Raw genomic sequence first — 23,883 nt, 5'->3', positions numbered from 1 at the left:
GAATGCTCTGTGTTAACAGAGCAATCCGCCCCAGTCCACACAAGTGGATAGGAAGGCACAGAGTAGCTCCACTGAAGACCTGGGCCGTTTCCACATGGCTCCCTGCTGCTCGTAACAACCCGGAATATCGTGAAAAAAATGCGGAAGATCGCATTTTCTCGTGTGACGTCGCGCAAATCTCGTGCGAGAAAACGCGATCTTCTGCATTTTTTTCACAATATTCCGGGTTGTTACGAGCAGCGGGGGGCCATGTGGAAACGGCCCAGTATTGTCTACTCCTCCTTCATCATGCTGCCTTGGTGACCAGGCTCCACTCTTCTCTACGCATAGACACCTTTCCACGTCTCACAGTGAAGTGTCCAGCAACCACATTCTGCTTCAGTTCCTGATTCAGAGGTCTAATTTGTAGAAGGAATACAACCATATTGATTTAAACAGCCTCTCCACAGCCTGCTCTCTATACACAAGGGAAGAAGGATTTGGCCCGTGGAATCTCATCATCTCCCCCCACCCCTCACACAATACAAGAGTCTGACTCAGAGGCTACTGTTAAGATTTTGGCTTAGCAACGTCTGGCAACTTTGAAGCCAATAACAAGATTTCTAAAAGTACAGCAGCAGATGAAGCTCAGGCTAGTAAATGCTCAAAAATAGGAAATATACTGAGAAAAAAGTGGTTTTCTTATGAGTTCTGTGTCTTGCCTTTATTGAGTGCTCTTAAAGGTTGCTGAGTACTCCACTTTCTAGTATACCTCTTGAGTACTTCTCTTTGAAACTTTTTTATATTTTAAAAAGATCTAACAATTGTGCATGTTCAAGTTATGGATGATAGCCAGCCTGATGTTTAAATGTACTTCTGAGAAGCTTAGTGTTTGCCACAGAGAATGGTCTGAGAATATGTGAATGATGCTGTTCACAGAGTTAAAAATAAGTAGGTCTTGAGACGAAGCCCATCCAGAAAGTAACCCTTTGTAAGAGGCTTTAAGCTGCCCAATGTAATAGATGTGGTGGTGGAGAATGCCATCAAGTTTTAGCTGACTTATGGCAACCCCTGGTGGGCTTTTCATGGCAAGAGACTAACAGAGGTAGTTTGCCATTGCCTGCCTCTGCAACCCTGGTCTTCATTGGAGTTCTCCCATCCAATTGCTAACCAAGGCGAACCCTGCTTAGCTTCTGAGATCTGATGAGATCAAGCTTACCTGGGCAATCCAGGTCAAGGCAAACATGATAGATAAGTGAGCAGTATTTGCAAAAAAAAAAAAAAAGAAGTATTTGGGGAAAGGGGGGATTTTTTAAATTAATGGTTCCAGTGGCAGCAATCTACAATTGCAGATGTAACCTAATAAAATGCTTGAAACCACACTTACCAGAGATTGGATATGCATTAGTTAATAGAATATTCTTTAATCTTGCTTTCTCTGCATTTTAGGATTGCTTAAACAAACAGAAACCGTAGCCCCACCCAAGTGTAAATTGGAAGCAAAGGTTAATTCAACATTAAAAGAAACAATAAATATTTGTTTTACTTCATTAAAAGCTGGAAAAAGAGCCAGTATGGTGTAGTGGTATACAATCAGATATATATGGGCATCCAGACTGTTTTCAGGTTTTTTTGAGATACCATTAAATAGATCATGAAAAATTCTCGAAATATTTGGAAATATATGTAAATATTCAGAGGTGGCGTTTTAAGTCTCCCAGGACCTTTTCCCTTCCATTTTATAGTGTCAATGTCTTCTTGCCAGGTTTTAATATCAGCTTGTCAGGTTGGTTGGTTTGGATTCTCTGGTTTGACATTGGTTAGATTGGACTTGCAACAATGTCCCTTACTTAAATTTGATTTTCGGGCTTGACAGTGGTGAGTTGGACCACTTTGGCCCATGGTTCTGCTGGGATTCTCTGCTTTGATGTTGGTCTTGCTGGTTCAGTTTGTATTTGGAAGATCTGGGCCAGTGGTTGTTCTTGTATTCAATGATTTTCAGGCGCATTCTTCCCTCAGCTGGGGTCCAGCTGGGTGCCACTTGGCCCTGCCCTACCCTGCTCCAAGCTTTTGGGGCTCTGTGCTTCATTTAAAATTCTCACTTGTTTGTAGAGATCTTTTCTCATAACACCATGAGGGTTGGAAAGAGGAACAAGAGTGGTCATGGTGGGAAGAATTGCAAAGGTTGTCCTGGGTGCCCATCGGTGCCCAGTACAAGTGGCACCAGGGACAGGGAGACCTCAGAGGCAGCACCTCGTTCTACAGATTTGCTTTTGGGGATCAAGGAGCAGGCAGAAGAGCTCTTAGCGTTGCCCACTGAGGATCAGCTGCCAACACTCTCCGTGGATCAATCTCAGGGGGCACCGGAGGGTCCGGCAGAAACATCCAGCTCCTTCCCATCCCAACCTCCTGTGGCTTCCCCTGCCTGCACTCCACCCCCCACCCCCCGGCCCAGCCACACACTTCAACCATTAAGGCTTTGTCCTCCTCCCGAGCCACAGATCCCTGGTGTCTGTTTTAACCCCACGCTTTGGCGGCACTTCCGAACCATCCCAAACAACCCGTGTTTGGTGCATTGCCAGGTCTGCAATGCCATGGTGTGTAGGGGTGTGGACCCCAAACACCTGTTGTCCAGCGACAGGCATCTTCAGAGACATCACCCAAGCCTGCTGGCTCAAGAAAAGCCATCAAGCAGTGGGGTGAAGAGGGCTGCTGAGTAGGGAGAAGGGCAAGTCGAACGGGAGTCCACCCCTAGTAAGGCTCACACCCCTGAGAGCGCTGTGGGTGGGAGTGGAACTTCTAGGCAGGCCACCCTTCAGGAACTTGTTCCCTCTGGTTCGTCCCTGCCAAGCAAAAGATTCAGGGGGAAAGCTCAGGAGGCAGGAACTCGTGTACTGGCTGAGATGATAGCCCTGGATGGGACTCCCTTTGTCTGTGTTGGAGGGTGTGGGCTTTTGCAGGGCAATGCATCATTTTGTACCCTGGTTCACGACGCCCTCATGGTGGACTGTTGGCCAGCGAGTCTTGCCCGCCATCTACAACTGTGTGGCAGAGATGGTCAGGAACCAGCTGGCAAGAGCAAGAGGGTGGACTGTGCATTTCACAGCAGACCGTCCTGCTCTTGCGAGTGCAAGGGCCCCTCTGAGGGTCAATCCCCAAAGTCCAGTGACAAGTAGGACAGTGGCCCATGTCAGAGCCCAGCCCCTAACCCAAGCAAGCAGACACACAAGTCCCTGTGTCCTCCTCCTGATGACAAGCCCTGTCCCTGGTATCCTCCTCCTGACGACAAGCCCTGTCCCTGGTATCCTCTCCTGATGACAAGCCCTGTCCATGGCACCTTCTAAGTACCTCCTCTTATTCTTTATAAACTCTACTACTTCCATTATAATTTGTATGTTGACAAAACAGTCTAAGGCACGACTGTTACCCATTTCTGGCGAGGCAGGAAGGTGGGTGAGGTTGGCTGCCGCCAAGTTTATGCTAAGATGGAACTTCAGGTGCAGTCACCTGGTCGGAGTGGGATCAGGCTTCCCCCGGGTGAATGTGGCCTCCTTTCCCCCCCCTCGGTGAGAATACCAGCGCACTCTATTTTGGCCTGTCGGGAACGGGGGGAACCTCCCCCTCCTCCTGACGACACGTCTTGTCCCTGGTATCCTCCTCCTGATGACACGTCCTGTCCCTGGTATCCTCCTCCTGACAACAAGCCCTGTCCTTGCTATCCTACTGACAACAAGCCCTGTCCTGGTATCCTCCTCGTGACGACAAGCCCTGTCCCTAGTATCCTCTCCTGATGACAAGCCCTGTCCCTGGCACCTTCTAAGTACCTCCTCTTATTCTTTATAAACTCTACTACTTCCATTATGATTTGTATGTTGACAAAACAGTCTAAGGCACATGATGAGCTTCCTTGATTGAATGCATCACGTTTGGTGAAGTGGGTTCTGTCAGCGACCGTCCTGCTCCCGCGAGTGCAAGGGCCCCTCTGAGGGTCAATCCCCAAAGTCTGGTGACAAGTAGGACAGTGGCCCAGGTCAGCTTGCTTGATAGCAAGCAAGCTGACACACCACGTCACTGAGGTGGGACTCGTTGTCCACTGCCCGAAGAGGCTCCCTCTGAACAGGGTAGCATAAGTTTCCTTCCCTCAAGGTGTAGAAGCCATTCTTTCCCTCCCTCCCGTGCCTTCCATTCCAGCAAGGGGCCTTTGAATTGCTACATGATCTCCTGTTGCGGAGTTGGCTTTCACTCAAGTACATCCATTCATTTCCCATCATGGAGAGTTGGTCTCCCTGCCCCCGTGGAAGGCATCTATTGTTGATGCAGCCCCATGTAGGTGGGTTTTGTGGGCAGCCACCTCTCCTGGACAGGAGCACAAGTCTCCCTCCTTCCCCCAAGGGAGGGTAAGGGTCAGTCAGAATAGGGGAGGGGAAGTTGTTGTTTGTCTCTTTGGAAAGGTGATAATCAAGGAGTGTTACATGAGAACCTTTGGTGGGGAAAGTCGACTCAAGTGAAAATCTGTGGGGAAACCAAGGCTTTTCTGAATTGAACCGGTTCTCGAACCGGTTCTCGAACTGGGCCTGTCTGTTAAAAAGTTTGTGGTCCGTGGGAGCCCACGAACCCCAAACCGGCGGTCCGTAGGCGAATGCCAGTCCGTGCCCATCTCTAGTCCCTAGTCTGAACTGATTGAGACTGAGACTGGAAGAGATTTTGGGATTGTAGCTCAATTAAAATGTTGACCCAGTGTGTGGCAGTGGTGAAAAAGGCAAACTCCATGCCAAGAATTATTAAGAAAGAGACTGAAAATAAAATGGCCAGTATTGTAATGCCCTTGTATAAAGCTATGGTGTGGCCTCATTTAGAACACTGTGTGCAGTTCTGGTTGCTGTATCTCAAAAAGGATATTGCAGAGCTGGAAAAGGAGGGCAACCAAGATGATTACAGTGTTGGAGCACCTTTCACATGAGGAAAGGCTGGCGAGTCTGGGGCTTCTCAGCCTAGAAAAAAGACAGCAAAGGGGATGGGAGTCATGACAGAGGTTTATAAAATTATGCATGAGGTGGAGAAAGTATATAGAAGGAAGTTTTTCTTCCTCTCCTATAAGGTAAGGTAAAGGTAGTCCCCTGTGCAAGCACCGAGTCATTGCTGACCCGGGGGGGGGGGGGGAGGACGTTGCATCATAATGTTTTCTTGGCAGACTTTTTACAGGGTGATTTGCCATTGCCTTCCCCAGTCCTCTACACTTTACCTCCCAGAAACTGGGTACTCATTTTACTGACCTCGGAAGGATGGAAGCCTGAGTCAACCTTGAGCCAGCTTCCTGAACCCAGCTTCTGCCAGGATCGAACTCAGGTCGTGATGTGAGCAGCGCTTGGGCTGCAGAGCTTGGGCTGCAATGGGGAGGGGGAATAGAGCTAAATACATCCCCCATTTGGTTCTTAAATGAGCAGGTTTTTTTCTTTTCCATCTGAGTTGCATTATAGCTTTACTGCGTGGCTCAGCTGGGAAGGAAGGGGTGATGTTGGGTCATGGGGAGCACCAAATAGCTATGGAAAATGCAAGTGTGGCAGACGTGAGGAGGAGGGGTGGAAGTAGTGGCAGTGGAGAGTGGCATGGGAATGGGAGAGTGAATGCCATTCCCACCCACTCCCGTACTGTTTGCCCCTGCTTCCTGCTTTCTTACCCCTGTATAGAATCAGCCTAAGAGGGAGGGCAGAATAGATAGTCATATAATTAATACCAGTTTTAAAAAGATACTCAAGGGAAGCTGTACACCCATTAATCAGACATGCCTTGGGCATCACTGGGCATTGGAGGGAATTAGCAGGAGATGGCCTGCAATAAGTGGTAATCTGGTAAGCCTGTTGGTAAAGCAGACAAACTAAAGAAATATCTTGGAAAACATACTTAATGGTGGGCTATTCTATCCAGAACAAAACGTACACATTTTTCCTGCCTCTCATGTCCTTTGTAATGCATAAGCAAATTTCATTTTAACAGGTGTTTCCCATTCAACTATTTTTTAAAAATCTAGATGGCAACATAGATGGATAAAGGCTAGGCTGGTTTAGCTAGGGTAGGGTAGCTGAGCTAAAAGAGAACTGTAGCTGGGCCCCAAAGGATGGTCAGAAGTTACAGGACACATTTATACTGCTGAAACTAAGAACAAAAGCACACTTTAGGATGGATATCTCTGAATAGATATTTTCATCCTAAAAAAACAGCCCCCCAGTTAAGATAAGGATCATGGGCTGGGTAATGGGGGGGGGGTTAACTGCTGTTTAGCCCCTCCTCAAGGGCTACAGTTAGACCTGGTAGGGATAGAAGATAGGCCAGGTTTTTCTTAACTTTTGGTTTGTGTGTGTGTGTGTGTGTGTGTGTGTGTGTGTGTGTGTGTGTGTGTGTGTGGGCGTGCACATGTGTGCATGTGTATGCTCACATGCCATTTTGATCAGGGAAAATAGCATGGGGGAAGAATCAGCCCCATGAGTAGAATCCAGATGAAGGGTTTACATCTTTTTAGGGTATATCTTGGGGAATGTAATATAGTATCTATAAGCAGATATGGACTTCAGAGAAAAATAATACGTTAACTTCACAGAGCTTACCAAGACAAGAATAAAAAAGAAATAACAATGAATAAACAACTGAAAGCACAGTAGATAGATTAAGGGATTCAGTACAGGGCAGCTGCAGTTTCTGTGTTACCTCTGCTGATACAGTAGAAAAAATGCAATTGCAATTAAGGACTGACCACATCTGGAGAAGGGGAAGTATCCCTGTCTAGGATATGCAAAAACAGAAGTGCTCAGGAAATAGATCACATGGCAGAATTCTTTCTAGCTGATTAGGGCTGATTCCGCACACGTTGGATAATGCACTTTCAATGCACTTTATCAATCGTTTGAGGTGGATTTTTTGTTCCGCACACAAAAAAATCCGTTCCAAATGATCTATAAAGAGGATTGAAAGTGCATTATCCAACGTATGAAGAATCACTCCATGTAAACCATCCAGGACTTGGAATCCTCAGCTGTGTTCTGTAATTCTTCCTTGGTTATAGAAGTGAGTGCATTTGTGTGAAAGACAGAACATGTGTGTGCATGCATATAAGAGGAAAACAAACATTCTAGGCCTCAGCCATATGGCTTCAAGGCTGCATCCCAGGGCATTGTTGCATGGGCTCAGGGAGTTTTTGTGCTAATTACTTTTGTGGGCAAAGTGCAGTCTGTGGTAATTAAATTCTTCTAAATATGGCACCAGGCTTCTATGTGGCATCACATTTTTACATAACTGACAGTGGGACTTTCCTTATTCCTCATGGAATAGCTCGATGTTTAATTATAAGAAACCATAGCCTCATTCTTCTCTTGCCTGATTGTTTAATGCTGCCCATTGCCTTTATGAACATGAGGATGCTGGCTCAACTGAATGATTGCTTCTCTAAGCAAAAATGACAACAGTTATTTATGAGTAGCTAAATGAAGAGCATTTCAGGGATAAATGATGCCCCTGTGTTTTAAAAAAGGTTCTTAGCTATTTAAGCATTTATGGTCACCGTGGTGAGGTTTAAAATATATCTTAAGTAGCTGGTCTGCTGTTTAGGCCTTGCATATCTAAGGCTGAAATTCCATGTTTTAGTTGCCTGGGAGGCTGGGACTATCTTCATCTCTGCACTACTGCTGAATTTTGTGGATTTGGTGCTTTAAGCTGCATGAACTAGAAACAGCAATGATACATTGCAGGGAGAAAAGCAGAGGGAGACAACAGCATTGCATAATATATTGTAGAAATATTATAAAAAGAGAGTAGAGAGAAGTTCAGGGATCTGGCAGGCCACAATATAATGATTGTCATACTGTATGCAGCTTGAAAGGTTTAAAGTCCTGTGATGTGAACAGACCATTAAAAAGGAGAGCTTCAGAATGTTTGAAATATAGAACCACTGCCAGGATGGTGGATTAGCTAGGATAACATGTCCCTTGAAGATCAAGATGGATTCCTGATTGTCCGTAGGAAGTTCCTGCTGACATGGCTGGCACTCCTGTTGAAAATCTGATCGATCTATGGAATACTACGCTATACACTATTGCTCCTGTTTAGTTCCCCGATTAACTAAGGAGCTAGACCAATGAAGTGAGCTACCCAATGGCTTGAGCAGAGTTAGAGGAAAACTCAGAATGAGTGCAATGAAAAACAAATAATGATGGCAGGTGAGGCATTCCTATTTCTCCCCCATCACTGCATCTGCACAAAGCCATCCAGCAGAGCATTTTTAGCACTTTCATGATGTGAACACAAGCAAGTAAGAATATTGCTGGGACTTACGTGTCAGGCATTTTGCAGTTCAAATCTTTTGCATCCTCAGAGATTCAAATGCCACAATATCTGCAGCTCAATCTCAGGTCAATCTCTATGAGTACTCAGTGGTTGCTTGGATGGTTTTCCATCTTTGTGGCCTGAAGATTTTGAGAAATTGCTTGGAAGGATGTGGCCACTCCCTCTATGTTCAACTCTTTCCCATATTGATTTTTTATATCTGACTGAACGAAATTGCAGTTCTTTCACAGAGGCAGCTCTAAGCCCTCTTTTGAAGATACTGTCTGTAGGTGAGATGATATTATATACCAGCAGCAAAAATCTTTTGGGGGTGTTACTCAAATACCCTACACGTGTATACCCCTCAGTGAGTGGAGTGTCTTCCTTAAGTGTCAAGTAGATACACACATGCACCTGGGCAAACCTTATTAAAGGGTCCACTGTCCAGTTTATACCTGGGTCCCAGGTCTAAGTAGCGCTTCATATGGAATTGGGGAGGATCCCAAAAATAAGCAGGCAGAAAATAGACTATAACTGAAATCTTTGTGATGAACAATATAGAATAGGATAAAGCGAGAAGCACACAAAAATGAAACATGCTTTGTAATCACACTCAGAGACTAAGAATATGAGCCCTACCATCTAAACATACGGTTGCTAACCTCCAGGTGGAGTTTGAAGATCTCCCAGATATCCAGACAACAGAGATAAGTTTCCCAGGAGAAAATGCTGCTTTGGAAGGTGGACTCTGTGAGGAAGCTATGACTTTAAGTAGGTGGTGCTTAACAAGTTCTACACAGCCTAAAGGGCTTTGCAAGAAGGAGCTGAGAGATGTGGCTCTGGGTAGCAATTTACTTCTTCTCTCTCTAATACTGCTTTCTAAGTTATGTAAATAGTTAATAAAATTTCATCTTATGTTGAACTGCATCCTGGACAGGGTTGCCAGGTCCTCCTAACAGTGTGTGTGTGGGGGGGGGGATGCTCACCTTCTGTTTGCTCCTTGTGTGTTTCTCACATACACTCAGCAGGCCAATTTGGACCCCAAACAAGCCCTACTCAGCCCATTTGGGGCTAAAACTGGTTCGCAGTGAATCACTTAGGGCAGTGTTATGCTACCCGTTGTCACACCACACTGGAAGTGCACCTGGGAGGCCCATTCCCCCTCCTTTCCCCCTTCCAGTCAGGTGAGTGGTGGCAGGAGGTGGAGGGTGGGAGTGTAGCACAAAAGTGCTTCCCCTTTGCCCCTCCAATTCGCTGAGCAAAGAGAAGATGAGACAGATAAGGGCTGTTGTGACAAAAAAAGTATATTTGCAAATATAAGGTACAGGCTTCAAGATGAGCTCAGAATGTACCCCCGAACAAAGGAGCACATGTTACTTTTAAGGGCTTGTGACATCATTTTGGCGAAACGAAAGTCACATTCAAAATAAGGCACCTGATCTCTTTTACACCTTTAGATTGGACTATTGTCCACCTTTCAGTCTCGCGACAACATCATTTGCCATCCTATCCTGGTCTCCATAGTAGCCTCTTCCTTCATTCCACAACTGGTTACTTTTCTACACAAACTCTCTTCTCCAAAGGGGGAGGGGGTTGGAACTTATAATTCTCCCTTTGTCTTTTGGCATTGCCTTTTCAGATGCCCTCAGGAATGTCCAGTTATCTATCTTCAAGGCTAGACATTCTCTCTTTCCATGTACAGCTAGGGAGAAGAGGACGGGGGGGTGGCTAAAAAGCAGAGACCAGTTACTTTAAAACATAAAGAATCCATCTTATGCTTCTTGCTAGCTTAATATTATGGCTATATGATTAATCCATAGTCTTGACTAATACAAATTTGCTAATCCCACAAATCCCCCCTGTGTTTCTCTTGAATATTACAACAAGGGAAACATTTAACATTACTAAGACATTTAACATATGTGTATATAAAAGAATCATGGATATATAAAGAATACAGGCATGAAGTAACTATTTCTTTTCAGCATCAGTATAGTAGCGAGCAAGCTCTATAGTTGAAGTAGCTGTGGTTGCTCTAGAAAGCATACAAGCGGTACTGAGTCGGCACACTTTGGGAATACAGTAAATACAGAAACAGCAACTACAGCCTATACCTAGGATTAATGCTACAACGAGCAACACTTGGTAGACCCAGGGCCCTATGGATGGGAGCCATGAGGTCAAACAGCTCCAAGGGTCTGAAATCCCTTCATAGTTATGTGACATCATGTCTTGTAGCTGATGTAGATGATCTTCTATGGTTTTATTAAGATCATGATATGTTACCTTGCATCCTCCCTTGATTGTCTGGCAAAATCCTCCATTCTTAGCTAGTAGGTAATCTAAAGCTAGCCTGTGTTGCAGGGTTATCTGGTGTAGGTCCTCTATTTCAGCTTGCAACTCTCTAGCAATCTGTGCAGTTGCATTGACACTTTTCTCTAACCTACATGTTAACCCCAAAATACTCTTACGGTTTTCTTGTGTGATTACTCCAGGATATGCATCTAGAGTCAAGAGGCCAGTTATGGAACCGCCTCCATCTCTAGCTGCATCAGAATAAGACAACTCCTTCCCAATTATTACATCATCAGAACAGGTGGGTCCCATAAAACCAACTAGCTGCCCCAAATCTCCTTTCTGTGGTTCTCTCTTGACTCTACGATGAGAGGTACTTGAGGAGATTTTGCTAGCTTGGATCACTTGGACAAGTAGGGTAAGATATCCCACCCCTACACATTGAAACTTTCCTGGGTGATAATTAGTCGCCCATTTATCAAAGAAGAACCATAAATTGGGATCTTTAAGAGTCCAACCTGAACATATGGAACCAGTGCCTTTCCAGGTAATATTTAGCAATGGGAAGGAGGGATACAAATCCGAAAGAGTGCTATTCTGAGCATTAGAGAACCAGTTGTTCTCTGTATAATTTCTGACTGAACCTGCTGACCATAGCCAGAATTTATCATTGCATCCAGTATAATTTCCTAACTTGGAGAACCGGTTGGCATTCTTAGTATACCCTGGAAAGTGAGTATTCCAGCTCCCACTGTGTGAACAACAAAAACATAAGCCTGAAGTAAAGCGGGTATATTTAAACCAACGGGTCTTAATGGTACCATTTGCTTGACTTGGGTTAGTAAAGAGTGTTGGTTATTTGTTGATATCTTGCAGAGCCCCAACAATTAATTCAGGAACATTAATTAAGGAGGGTAGAAAAGAGAATGATGCTACTGATATCGGAGATTCATAGTAAAGGGTAGCTTCATTCCCATGTACTTGGAACATGTGTAAAGCATGTGCTACCCACGCATTAGGGTGAGGAAGGTAAGTCACAGATCCTGCTCCTGCAGAGCAGCAAATAGGATAACATACCAACTCAATCAAAAACACAACCTTTATGATGGGGGAGGTAATATCTTTCTAAGGCGCCATAGAGGAAGTAATGGGCCTGTCAGTTATTGCTTACAAAATTACTACCTTTGAACTAGTTGATAACTCCCCCCTGTTGAAACTAATGGTGTTGGCCTATTGAAAGAAAAGATGGTTAATCAAATCTGCTATCTCTTCACGACTAAGTGCATTCTGCTTAGTCAGCAGCCACCGATGTTCTCTGCTGACTTTATAGTGAAGCCGTCTGTCCATTCGGGCTCAGGTTCTTAGGCTCAGTTTTTTCTAAACAGGAGTTTCAGTCCTTCTCCTGCTATGACTTCCCACTCTTTAGATGGCTGTCTTGCTGTGACTCTGGTCTGCTCTTCGTCTTCTTCTCCTTTCTGCGCTGCTAGGCCTTTGGCTGACCCGCCATCATCTGCTTCCTCGTTCTCCACAGGGGGCGTTGTCTTCTTAACGCGGGTGTGATGGATCCACTTGTAGCTTCCAGTGGTCTTGACGGCTGCATCAGCAATCAGCAACACTTGATAGGGTGATAGGGTCCCTTCCACTTAGGCATCAATGGTTCATCTTTCCATGACTTGATCAGGACCCATTCACCAGGTTGGAATGAGTGGACTGGAAACTCCAACGGGAGTGGCTGGACAGCCACAGCAGACCTGTAGAGGGAATGCAAAAGAGACTGCAAGGCAGATACATATTCTCTTAACAGCTTATCACCTATTTCCCCACTACACTGTCTTCGGTTATCCCTTTCTGCAGCTAACGGGAAAGGTTGCCCATACAGCATCTCAAAGGGGGATATTCCCAATTTTCCCCAACCTCCCGCTCGAATTCGGGTTAAAGCTAAAGGGAGTGCATCAGGCCATTTTAGTGCAGTTTCACAACAAATTTTTGTTAGAGTGTCCTTCAAAGTTCTATTTAAACGTTTGACTTGGCCAGCGCTCTGCGGATGCCATGAAGTGTGCAGCTTCCAAGGGATCTGGAGAGCATCACACACAAGCTGGACTACTTTTCCAGAAAAATGTCCTCCTCTATCACTGTCCAAACTTCCTGGAATTCCAAATCTTGGCACGATCTCCTGAATTATCTTCTTAGCCACTATCTTGGCTGTTGGTGCTCAGCATGGGTAGGCTTCTGGCCATCCTGTGAGCTTATCAATTAGAACGAGTAGGTACTTGTATCCCTGTGCTCTTGGTAGCTCAGTAAAGTCTATTTGTATACTCTCAAATGGTCTAAAAGCCCAAGGTCTTGCTCCAGGAGGGAGCACCTTACGGTCTCGACCTTTTGCATTTGTTTGCTGACAGGTAACACAATGTTGAGCAGCTCTCTCAGTTTCTATGGTCAACCCTGGAGCAATTAAGGAGTGTGCTAGAGTCTTTGCTGCCATGGTTCCTCCATAATGGGTTGTCTGATGGAAATCCACTACAATCTTGCGAAGTAGGTTCCATGGGACCCACGGCCTTCCATCAGGTCCACAGATCCACCCATCAGACCGTTCAATTCCTCCTTCTTTCTCTGCCAGATGTCTTTCTTCTGCTGAATACTTAGGTTGAGGAGGAAGCTGAAATGCTGGCACTAGAGGACACAATGTGGACACTGCTCCCTTTGCTCCTTTCTTGGCTGCCTCGTCTGCTCGGCGATTTCCTCGAGCCTCCTTAGATCCTCCCTTTTGATGTCCTCTGATATGGATCTGAAGTCACCCCGTGGACGGGGCAGCACGAGTCAAGCAACCATAGTTGGCAGCAATTACAGAGCCGCACATTAGCTGTGGATGCTGGGATCTCGGCAATAATGGGCCTAACGAAGGGAATCCTGGCTGGCATATCAGAGGAAGGGGAGAGTACCGAGGCCACTGGAATGGGAGAGATTTGGCCTTGGCCCCGAGCAGCCACCTCCTCCGAGGGATATACAGACATTACACAATTCCCAGCAGAAATGCCCCAGGAACCGCCATATGAGGATGCTGATACTTCGGTTCCAGGACACGTACAAAGATTGGAAGACAGGATTAGCAGCATGGAGGAGAGTCTGGCGCACGCAGTGCATTTGCTATCGGTACTGGTTGTAGAAGACCGAGGAGAGGTTCCCATGCAAGAAGTTGGGGAACACCCTAGAATCTCGATCGGTCGAGGGGTTGCAGCTCTCCAGAGGGGTCCACCCGGATTACGGCAAGCACGAGGTTAGGTCCCCCCTCAGCGCGGGCAACTGCCACTCTTGCCAGAGGATGATCAGCAAGAACCAGTAATGCCACCGCCTGACCAACCACAAGATCCACCGGATGGGATACCGGAAGAACTTCCTCAAGAGCCCCCACTAGATGATGGTCTTGCCCCACCAGGACCTCCGGGAGACAACGGAGAGGAAAGACTGCCAGAGCAACCTCCTCTCCAGCCGCAGGAGCCGCCACCTCCCCCAGGAGGACAACCGCTGCAGCCCCAGGAGCATCCTCCGGGACTCCCACCGCCGCAAGAACAGCCGCCTCGTCAACCTCTTCCACAGGGCCTAGCACCAAGGCAAATACCGCAGGGTCCTCTGCCTCCGAGACCCCAGGGCCCCCCTCCACCTCTGCAAGGTCCTCCGGCTCCGAGACCACAGGGCCCTCCGCCACCGAGGCCGCAGGGCCCTCCACCTCCAAGACCGCAGGGGTACCCGCAACCACGACCTCGACAACCCCCAATGCAACTGGTTCCGTGACAACCCGATGCTCGGCATGGACAGAGGTCAGCGCCTCTACAGTACTACCCGTTACCATCACCAGTCGCCAGACCTCAAGAGTTACCAATGGGATGGGTGAAGCTGGAAGCCACGTTTGATGGGGATCCCGCGAAACTAGGATTTTTCCTAGTGCAAGCACTTCAATTTTTTAATCACTGGGGACATTTGATCGAGGACGAAGCCAGTCAAATCGAACACCTGGGATCCCGGTTGCAAGGAAAAGTGGCAGAATGTATGTAACTTTATATGAACTAGGGGTCCCAGAATTAGATTCCTTACAAGGCTTAGTAGCAGCTCTTCGAGCTCAATATGAAGATCCGTTAGAAGAAGATAGAGCCCGAACGGAATTACAAACCATTAGACAAGGTAATCTGTCAGCCAGAGACTATGTTACTAAATTCCAACAGTTAGCCGCCAAATGCCCAAGATGTGAGGAATCTACAAATATAGTTTTTGTTTAAACAAGGCATGAATCCCAAATTGCTGGATCGGGCTCTTATGCAGGACAATCCCCCCACATTATTGGATTGGATTCAATTAGCATGTGAAGTAGAAAACCGGATGCAGGAAGTACGGCTTGTGGAGCAGCAGCAAGCAACAGGGCACCAAAGGACTTCAATAATTGTGAGAGGGGGAAGAGGAGCAGGATACGCGGCCAGAGGAACGAGAGAAGCTAGATGGCGACAACGACTGTGCCTACATTGTGGCCAAAGCGGTCACTACGCAGCACAATGTCCACTCAGGCCTGTGCAACGAACTCCGTTCCAGCCAGTGCGTACAGCCTCCACCACCCTTCCCCCGCCATACCGCCCGATGCCGGCTCCACGAACCGCGAGAGGGCGAGGTTCATCCCGAAGAAATCCTCCCGAAAAGGGCTTAGAGCTAGAAGAAATTATGAAACTTGATTCGACCGCTCTAATCGGAGAAGAAGGACCTGAAAGCCCCAGTTCGGGAAACGAGATGGATCTGTCATAACCGGACCCAAACGGCAGATCAAAAAGCAGTCCGTTCCCGTAGTGGAAAGACCCCGACGGTCCATATTATTCATGCCAGTTACGTTAGTTAATCCTGAAAGGAAAACTCATATTTGTGTGCAAGCACTTATTGATTCTGGATGCTCCAGAGACATTATTGCACCCGCTCTAGTTAATGGACTTGTACTCCCAATGAAAGAACTAGAGACTCCGGTTATTTTTGAACAAATGGATGGTACCAATATGAACCCAGTTACCACTGAAACAATACCAGTAATCACAGGAATGGGACAGCATTGGGAGACGAGATCATTTGTGATTAGCTCTACAGCCAAATAACCTTTGATTTTGGGGAGCAGGTGGTTATGGGACCACAACCCAGACATTAACTGGCCAGCTGGGAGTATTACTTTTAAACACGATGACTGCAGAAATCATCATTGGAATCAAAATTGGGGTACCAACCCCACCCTCATGGAGCAAGCACTTCTAACCCAGGAAGAAATCAATCAAATACCTAAAGAATATTGAGCTTATCTACAAGCCTTCACAGAAGAAGAAGCGAACACTTTGCCTTCTCATAGGAGGACAGACTGCGCAGTAGAAATTCTTCCTGGAGCCCTATAGAAAGAGAGGAACTTCGCAAATTTATTGACACTAATCTGGAAAGGGGATTTATCCGACCAGCAAATAGTTCCCATGCCGCTCCTGTACTGTTTGTTAAAAAGAAGAATGGAGGGTTAAGACTATGTACTGACTTCAGAGGACTTAATGCAGTCTCCTCCACAAATGCCTATCCCATACCCCTCATTAGAGACCTACTCAACGTCGTGGCACAAGGTAAAATTTTCACAAAATTGGACTTAAAAGATGCTTACTTCCACGTCCGTATAAGAGAGGGGGATGAATGGAAAACCGCGTTCCATACGCCCTTAGGACAGTATGAATATTTAGTCATGCCTTTTGGCCTGGCAGGGGCACCTTTGGTTTTCGTGTCCATGATCAATGAAGTATTACACGAATTTTTATATAAAGGAGTAGTCGTTTACCTGGATGATATATTAATTTACTCTGAAACAGAAAAAGAACATGTACATTTAGTACAACAAGTATTAACTACTCTCATGTGCAACAAGTTGCCCATCAAATTGTCTAAATGTGAATTTCACAAAACTGAACTCAGTTATTTAGGATACTGTATTTCAAAAGATGGGCTGAAAATGGATCCGAGCAAAGTTAAAGCAGTTCAAGAATGGCAAACCCCCACAAACCGTAAAGAACTGCAATCCTTTCTGGGGTTTGCTAATTTCTACAGAGAATTTATACAGAACTTTGCTCAAATAACTCTTCCCCTCACAGAACTACTAAAAACAAAAAACAAAGGGGAACAAGCCAAAAAACCTACTGCTAAATTAATATGGACACCACAATGCCAATTAGCTTTCGAACTTTTAAAGCAGCAATTCATATCTGAGCTGGTGCTGCAACACCCCGATGAAAATCGCCCCTTCATAGTGCAAGTAGACGCCAGCGATACGGCTATTGGGGGTGTCCTTCTACAACGGGGGGAGGATAATAGCCTTAAACCCTGTGCTTATCTCTCTCGAAAATTTTCCGAGTCAGAAAGAAATTGGAATGTCTGGGAAAAGGAAGCTTTTGCAGTCAAAGCCGCACTCTCCTCTTGGAGACATTGGCTAGAAGGGGCCCGCCACCCTTTCGAAGTTTGGACAGATCAGAAAAACTTAGAAGCTTTACGTAGCCCTAGGAGATTGAATGCCAAACAGTTAAGATGGGCGGAATATTTTTCTAAATTCAATTTCACCCTTAAATTCTTGCCCGGTAAAACGAATTTCCTTGCGGACGCCCTATCACGCATGCCCCAACTCAAAAGCAAGAGGGAGGAGACAGTGGACACTGTATTCTCGCCTACGCAACTAGGAGGTGTGGTCACGACGAGCAGCCGCGCAACGCAACCTCCTCAGTCAGATCAGGGGTGGAGACAAAAACTTAAAAGTGAAGTGGAAAAGGAGGGGGAGAATATACCCAAAGATAAACTGACTCAATCTGTGCAAGGAGAATGGCTTTGGGGTGATCGATTCTACGTACCCACTAATTTGAGAAAAGAAGTATTGCAACACTGACATGATGCCCCAACCGCTGGCCATTACGGATATTTAAAAACGCTCCATTTAGTACAAAGACAATTTTGGGGGCCGGGCTTGCGTAAAGATGTCTCCCAATATGTGGCTTCCTGCCCCATTTGTCTCAGTGCCAAAACGCGGAAAGGGAAGCCTCCCGGACTTTTGCAGCCCCTTGAAACCCCACGCAGACCGTGGGAAATCATTTCTATGGACTTCATCACAGATCTTCCCCCCTCCAGAAACCACACCTGTATATTGGTTGTAGTAGATCTATTTTCAAAACAAGCCCACTCCATTCCTTGTACCACTATACCGTCAGAAAAAAGATTGGTGGACATTTTTATGAAACATATTGTAAAACTACATTCTTTTCCATCGAAGGTGATATCTGACCGCGGCGGACAGTTTGTTGCCAACTTCTGGCGGGAGCTCCTCCAACTTATGGGCGTGGAACAAGGCTTAAGCTCCACCCACCATTCACAGACCGACGGGCAATCGGAAAAAACTAATCAAATATTAGAACAATTTCTCCGATGTTACATCAGTTTTCAACAAGATAATTGGATGGATTTATTGCCTTTAGCAGAATTTTCCTGCAACAACAGTGTGCATACTTCTACTGGAGAAACCCCTTTCAAAGTAGTTTATGGCTGTGATTTTAAACCCTTTCCTTTTGAAGCTCTTCCCCCACCAACAGCTCCTAAAGATGTTTCAGAATGGTGGAAGGAAGCGGCGCAACAATGGACTCTTATTCAAAAACATCTTGACAAAGCTAAACGGGATTATAAGAAATACACTGATCGTCATCGTGTGGCCGAATGGGAATTACATCCAGGAGATCTTGTATATTTATCAACAAAAAATTTGAAAGTGGCACAAACAAGTCGTAAATTGGCGCTAAAATTCCTTGGACCTTTCCCTGTTTGTAAAGTAATCAACAAAGTGACTGTAGCACTTGATTTACCAAAAAATCTATGTCACGTATATCCCACCTTCCACATCAGTCTGCTGAAAAAGGTCCCTCCAGCAAATCAATGGCGCACCCGTACTCCTCTCATACCTACCTTAATTGATGATCAGATCCATTGTGAAGTATAAGAAATTTTGGACTCTAAAATAAAACATAACAAGCTGTTTTACCTCATCAGGTGGAAAGACTTTGACTCTGGGCATGATGAGTGGGTGGAGTCTATTCATATTCATGCTCCTAGATTATTAAAAGCATTTCATACTCTGTATCCTCTCAAATCTGGGGGAGGAACATCTTAGGGACGGCAGAATGTCGGGTTCTGACAATGTTTTGTGTATGTGTAAACCAAAGAGACTCCATTTTAATCCTGTCAGTATTTTAAGTGCTTCTTTTGCAGGTGGTAAGCAGTTTGCTGGAAGATCACAGGGAGAAGAGAAATGTTTTGTCTACAGCCTTTCAAACCTTGAGAAGCTTTCACTTTCTCACCCTCTGGCCAATTGTTTTGAGAACTGTGGGGGAGGACGGGGCCTGCAGGGAATTGCTATTCTGTACCTCAACTTTTACCAGTCATTCGTAACAGTGCTTCAATATCAGCCAAGATCCTTGTATCTTGGATTGTGGACTATAATGGTTGTTTATATTCAGTAAACCTTTGAAATCGATGGACTCTTGTCTCATTGCAAGGGGTAGTCTGGATTGCAACTTTTAGTAAGCCACAGTCTGACACTTATCACAGCCAGGTGAAAGCAGAGGGCGGTATTGCCCCCTGCTCCTTACCTGATCCCAGCTGGGTAAACAGTGGGTGGGCATTGCTACCTGCTCCACTCCTGATCCCAGCTGGGTAAAGGTGGGGGATGGGCATTGCCACCTGCTCTGCTCATGATCCTAGCTGGGTGAATATGGGGAACAGACATTGCCACCTGCTCCACTTCTGATCTCACCTGGGTGAAGGCAGGGTGCAAGCATTGCCACTTGCTCCACTCCTGATCTCAGCTGGGTGAAGGGGGGAGTGGGCATTGCCACCTGCTTTGCTCCTGAGCTGTGCTGGGTGAAGAGAGGATGGATATTGCCACCTTCTCCACTCCTGATCCCAGCTGGGTGAAGGTGGGGTGTAGGCATTGCCACCTGCTCTGATCCTGATCCCATCTGGGTGATACGGGGAGCAGGCATTGCCATCTGCTTTGCTCCTGATCTGAGCTGGGTGAAGAGGGGATGAGTATTGCCACCTGCCCCACTTCTGATCCCAGATGAGTGAATGCAGGGGCAGGCATTGCTGCCTGCTCTGCGCCTGATCCCAGCCTGGGCTTGTTGCCATGGCATGCTCTCTGGAGGTCTGGCTGCCTCACCTGGGCTTCCTTCCAAAGCAGTGCCCTTTGGTGGTGCACCAGGGCAGGACGTGAGTTGTCTTGAATATGCTTAGCCTTTTATATAATAGGATAACTTACCTAGGAGAAAAGTTAACTTATCCCAGTAGAATTTGCATTGTAGTGCGTATTGATCCCAGTAGAGTTCAAGATAATACTAACATGCCACCACCAACAAATAAAGAAGGATTGCAAAAATTAATGAGCATGGTGAGCTTTGTTTGAAAATTTGTTCTTAATTTAGCTGATCACACTGTTCATCTCGGGGCCCTGTTATGTAAAAATCCCCAGTAGACATGGGATGCTTATCATTGCAAAGAGATTGAAATCCTTAAACATCTGCTACAGACATCACCAGTTCTGCAATTCTATGATGGCAGACATCAAACCAAGCAGTCAACAGATGTTTCTAAGCATGGTCTAGGAGCAACACTATTACAAAAATATGGTGACCACTGGAGACTAGTGTTGCCAGCCTCCAGGTGGTAGCTGGAGATCTCCCGGAATTACAACTGATCTCCAGGCAACAGAGATGAGTTCCCCTGGAGAAAATGGCTGCTATGACTGGTGAACTCTATGGCATTATATACCACTGAGGCCCCTCCCATCCCCAAGCCCTGCCCTCTCCAAGCTCCACCCCCCAAATCTCCAGGAATTTCCCAACCTAAACCTGGCAACCCTGCTGGAGACCCATAGCATATGCTTCCAGATCCTTAACAAAAACAATGTCAGTATGCTCAGACTGAGAAAGAGGCTCTAGCAATAGTGTCTGCATGCAAAAAAAGTCATGTTTTTATCTATGGAAGGCCGATATTGGCAGAAACCATTGGTGACCATTGCAAAATGGAGCATAGCAGATACAACTCCTAGATTGCAGAGACTGTTTTTTAAATTGCTACTATATAATTTACAATTAGTATATGGACCTGGCAAGCACTTAGTTATTGTAGATACTTTGTCCATAGATTATTATGAGACTGAAGTTGAAGCAAATTCTGAATCTGGTATCATATATGTAAATCTACTTAAAGAAATCTTTTCCAGTCTCTTACCAACAAAAGCTACAGATCAGGATGCTACCTTGCAACAAGTCATGCACACCATTAATTCTGATGGACTCACAAAACACTTACCACATCCTTATGACCATTTTGAAGGGGACCTATATGTGCTAGATGAAATCTTGTTCAAAGGTACCAGATTGGTGGTTCCTAACTCTGTAAAGGAAAATATGCTTAATTGGGTGCATGAAGGACAATTAGGTAAGGAGAAATGCAAGCAGTGTGCTCAGAGATTCTTATATTGGCCAAGCATGAATTCAGACATAGAAAAACTTATCCAGAAGAGTACAACATGTTAAAAATACAAAGACTACCAGGAAAAGCAACCCATGTTGTTGATTCCAGAGACCTGTGAGCCATGGTCAAAAATGGCATTGATTTGTTCTTTCATGCTGGATAAAACTATGTATTGGTTCTGGATTACTATTCCCCTTTTCCAGAGATTGCATTGTTACACAACACCACTGCAAGCTATGTTATTTTACGTCTCAAATATATTTTTTCAAGACATGGTGTATCTACCGTAGTCATATCTGATAATGCGCCAGAGTTTAATTGCTATGAATTCAAAGAGTTGGTGCATCATTTTGGTTACCGGCACATTACTTCAAACCTTTGATATCCACAGTCTAAAGAGCTAGTGGGAAATGGTGTTAAAATTATCAAAAGAATGCTTAAGAAAACAGTGGGTTCAAATACAGATTCTTATTTAGTTTTGCTAAATTATAGGGCTGCACCTTTGAAAATGGGGCTATCTCCCACTGAACTATTATTTGGGAGAAAACAGAACCAGATTGCCTGATTACATGGACACACATTTTAAGCACAAAGATTTGGTAAATCCATGGAAAAATACAGAGAAAGCCAGACAAAACCTTTACTATGATAGAGGTTCATGTGACCTTGAACCTTTGCATCTACAAGACAGTGTATGTATATACAATGGCAAAATATGGGAACAAAAGGCTGTGGTCATTTGGGAAATAGCTTCTCAATCCTATGAAGATCTAAGGATGGACAAATCTACAGAAGAAACAGGAGAGTTGGCTATAGATACAGCAAGATCTGAATCAGGGAAGCTTGGCAGTCATCAAGTGCCTCAGACAACACATATGGACAGAAATGATTAAAAGAAAACAGAGGTTGAAATGCTAGTAATGCCCCATCGATCTACAATGCTGAGGAAGCCAACTCAGAGACTAATAGAGAATTATTGAGTAATGTATTATTGCCCCCCTAGTTGGAATGAAGAGACAGACACAGGTGTTGGATCTAAGGGCCACTTTATTAAATTAACCTCAACATGAACATTAACCATAACTGTGACAAGGGTAAAGCGGTACAGGTCAAGCCATGGGGTCACCCCTAGACCTCTGCTTTGACCTGTCTGGGTGAACCCTGAAGCCTCGGGTGTGAGCCCTCTCTGCGGGTGGGTAGGACATGGCCAGCCAGGCAAATTGGTTCCCCCCTTTCAAGCTTCTAAGCCTCAGCCGTACAGCAGTGAGGGAAGGACTTGCACATGGGGTTCCCCCAGGCAGTCTGCCCACGTGCGCTGGCAGCCGTCACAAGCAGTACCTGCTGCTCCTAGCAGACTCCTCTTCCCTACCAATAGGGAAGTGTCAAGGGTACTCACCAGCCCACTACTTCTAACCAAACTCTATCCTGCCACCACTAAGGCCAAGCCTCTGCTTAGGCCCTAGTATCCCCACTACTGGCCTATCACCAACCTAAGCCCTTGCCGCAGGTCATTGAGGAAGATCTCATTGTCAGTTTCCAACAGGTACACCCCCTCACCTCAGTAAAGGTCGGCAAATTCAGCCCTGATCCTAGGGTGAGGTAAATAAACCCCCAAACCCTCCCCCAAGGCTTTCTGAATGGCCCTGTTGGCCTTCATCTGAGCCATTTCAATTGCCTGATGGTCCTCCGCCTCCCGCTAAACCCTACGAGATAACACGGCAGACCACATAATTAGCACTCCAGGCCAATGCTGGAGTATCACCTTCATGTTCCATTTAGCCTGCAGGGACAATGCCTTACCATGGACAAACCCCAGGTCATTCCCACCCAGGTGAATGACCAACATATGAGGTGGTGGACCCTGCCGTTCCCTAAATAAGAATGGCAGCAAACCAGGCCACCTGAGGCTGTGATGACCCTGCCACTCCACATCTGCCCATTTGCTCAAATCAAGCTGGGACCCAAACTGCATCCTCCTGGCTTGATGAGCAGCCCAAAATATCATGCTCTGTCCGCAGATCAAAATCTGTCGCTTCTCCTGGCAAGACACAGCACGTAAGAAAACACTAATTAGTATAACATTTAAAACTGCATTAAGGGACAAATATAGGACCAAAAGGCAGAAGACTTCCACCCACTCGCTCCATGAATTGCCTGCACTGAATACTCTATAGCTGCTGCCATAGACACAGCCCCAATCCTAATGGAATGGGTGCTGAATTTGATGCCAGCCAACCCCAACTTGGCCAGTGCCTTCTCAGTCATGGCCCAAAACTGGTAGCGTGTCAGGGGCGAACCATCCTCATGCTGAAACAACACCCGTTCATCTTCTCCCTGAACCCGTAAGTATTTACACAGAGCCCGTACCAGACACAATTCCGGGTCCACACAGGCCCCCAGCCTAACAACCACCCCTCTCTGTTTCTGGTCCATTTTGGACTTCGGAATGGTGAGGGAAACCCCACCATCTTCCAATTTAATATCCCGTGCCATCAAGGCACGCCCAGACTTGTCCGCCTTAGACTGGACAACCAGTTCACTAATGCGCAGTGCCCCCCAAAAGGCTACTAATGCAGCCGCATGAAACAATCTAGACTGGGCACTGCTGGACTCGCTGGCCACTGCAACTGCCACCCCCTCCAAAAACGTGTCTGTCTGTTCTCCCTCAGGCCCCCTATTCACCCCCAAAGTACAAAGAGGGAGTAAAACAGGGCACTGTCACCTCCCCAAGTCTGCTAC

The sequence above is a fragment of the Eublepharis macularius genome, chromosome 1 (assembly GCF_028583425.1).
Source record: "Eublepharis macularius isolate TG4126 chromosome 1, MPM_Emac_v1.0, whole genome shotgun sequence".
Lineage (NCBI taxonomy): Eukaryota > Metazoa > Chordata > Lepidosauria > Squamata > Eublepharidae > Eublepharis > Eublepharis macularius.
Note: the sequence above shows the minus strand (reverse complement) of the source record.